Raw genomic sequence first — 2,720 nt, 5'->3', positions numbered from 1 at the left:
TTCAAGTCACTAATTTCCTCCCCTAGTCCTCCATAAGAGCAGTTTAGAGTGTTTCCAGTGGTAAACATTTCATTGTCACAGATCCACTTTAGGTAATAATAGAAGTAATGACTAAAGAGTGGGTTATATGGTCCTGTTAAGGACCTTAGAGCATTTTAAAATTAGCAGGATGGAATGATATTGCCTACAAAGGAGCAGGATCTGGTTGTAGGAGTTAGTAAGTGAGTTAAGAACAAATTGATAAGAGGCAACAAACAAGATGTTCCATAAATGTACAGTGAAGATTTGATCCAGAGGTGTGTTTGTAACTTTAGGATAAGGGTGACAAGAGTTTGGGCCCAAACAACTTTCAGGGCTAACTCCCAAAGTGGCATACGTTATGTCTGGAAGCCCATTTGCCCTTGAATGGATACCACCAACAGATTGACTTCTGGCAGGCATTATGTGACTGTCACCCACCCTAGCGTGTTCACTGAGAAATGCTGTTGTTGCACATGTTGCAGGAAACATGGAAGATGAAGGCTTGAATATCGGGTTCAGTTTACTGGCTCAGTCATGTCCAACTCTTTGCAACACCATGAACCGCAACACACCAGGCCTCCCTGTCCCACATCAACTCCCAGAGTCCACCACAGCCCATGTCCATTGAGTCGGTGATATAATCCAACCATACCACCCTCTGTTTTCCCCTTCTCCTTCTGCCCTCAATCTTTCACAGCATCAGGGTCTTTTCAAATGAGTCAGCTCTTTGCATCAGGTGGCCAAAGTATTGGAGTTTCAGCTTCAACATGAATCCTTTCAATGAACACCCAGAAGTGATCATCTTTAGGATGGACTGGTTGGATCTCCTTGCAGTCTAAGGGACTTTCAAGAGTCTTCTTCAGCACCACAGTTCAAAAGCATCAATTCTTCAGTGCTCAGCTTTCTTTATTGTCCAACTTTCACATCCATACATGACCATTGGAAAAACGTTGGCCATGACTAGATGGACATTTTTGGACAAAGTAATGTCTCTGCTTTTTAATATACTGTCTAGGTTGGTCATAACTTTCCTTCCAAGAAGTAAAGTGTCTAATTTCATGGCTGCAGTCACCATCTGCAGTGATTTTGGAGCCCCCAAAAATAAAGTCTGACACTGTTTCCACTGTTTGCCCATCTATTTCCCATGAAATGATGGGACAGGATGCCATGATCTTAGTTTTCTGAATGTTGAGCTTTAAGCCAACTTTTTCACACTCTACTTTCACTTTCATAAAGAGGCTTAGTTCTTCTTCACTTTCTGCCATAAGGGTAGTGTCATCTGCATATCTGAGGTTATTGATATTTCTCTCAGCAATCTTGATTCCAGCTTATGCTTCATCCAGCCCAGCGTTTCTCATGATGTACTCTACATATAAGTTAAACAAGCAGGGTGACAATATACAGCCTTGACGTACTCCTTTTCCTATTTGGAACTAGTCTGTTGTTCCATGTCTCGTTCTAACTGTTGCTTCATGACCTGCATACAGGTTTCTTAAGAGGCAGGTCAGGTGGTCTGGTATTCCCATCTCTTGAAGAACTTTCCATAGTTTATTGTGATCCACACAAAGGTTTTGGCTTAGTCAATAATGCAGAAATAGATGTTTTTCTGGAACTCTCTTGATTTTTCCGTGATCCAGCAGATGTTGGCAATTTAATCTCTGGTTCCTCTGCCTTTTCTAAAACCAGCTTGAACATCTGGAAGTTCAAGGTTCACGTATTGCTGAAGCCTGTCTTGGAGAATTTTGAGGATTACTTTACTAGCATGTGAGATGAGTGTAATTGTGTGGTAGTTTGAGCATTCTTTTGCATTGTCTTTCTTTGGGATTGGAATGAAAACTGTTCTTTTCCAGTCCTGTGGTCACTGCTGAGTTTTCCAAATTTGCTGGCATATTGAGTGCAACACTTTCACAGCATCATCTTTCAGGTTTTGAAATAGCTCAACTGGAATTCCATCACCTCCACTAGTTTTGTTTGTAGTGATGCTTTCTAAGGCCCACTCGCCTTCACATTTCAGGATATCTAACTCTAGGTCATTGATCATACCACTGTGATTATCTGGGTCATGAAAATCTTTTTTTGTACCGTTCTTCTGTGTATTCTTGCCATCTCTTCTTAACATCTTCTGCTTCTGTTAGGTCCATACCATTTCTGTCCTTTATTGAGCCCATCTTTGCATGAAATGTTTCCTTAGTATCTCTAATTTTCTTGAAGAGATCTCTAGTCTTTCACATTCTATTGTTTTCCTCTATTTCTTTGCATTGACCAGTGAGGAAGGCTTTCTTATCTCTCCTTGCTGTTCTTTGGAAGTCTGCATTCAAATGGGTATATCTTTCCTTTTCTCCTTTGCTTTCCACTTCTTTTCTTTTCACAGCTATTTGTAAGGCCTCCTCAGACAGCCATTTTGCTTTTTTGCATTTCTTTTTCTTGGGGATGATCTTGATTCCTGTCTCCTGTACAATGTCATGAACCTTCATCCATAGTTCATAAGGCACTTTATCTATCAGATCTAGCCCTTTAAGTCTATTTATCCCTTCCAATGTATAGTCATAAGGGACTTGATTTAGGTCATACCTGAGTGGTCTAGTGGTTTTCTACACTTTCTTCAATTTCAGTCTGAATTTGGCAATAAGGAGTTCATGATCTGAGCCACAGTCAGCTCCCGGTGTTTTTGCTGACTGTATAGAGCTTTTCCATCTTTT

This window comes from Capra hircus, chromosome 9 (genome assembly GCF_001704415.2).
Source record: "Capra hircus breed San Clemente chromosome 9, ASM170441v1, whole genome shotgun sequence".
NCBI classification, from domain to species: Eukaryota; Metazoa; Chordata; class Mammalia; order Artiodactyla; family Bovidae; genus Capra; species Capra hircus.
The sequence above is the reverse complement of the archived record's forward strand: the minus strand, read 5'-3'. Positions refer to the sequence as shown.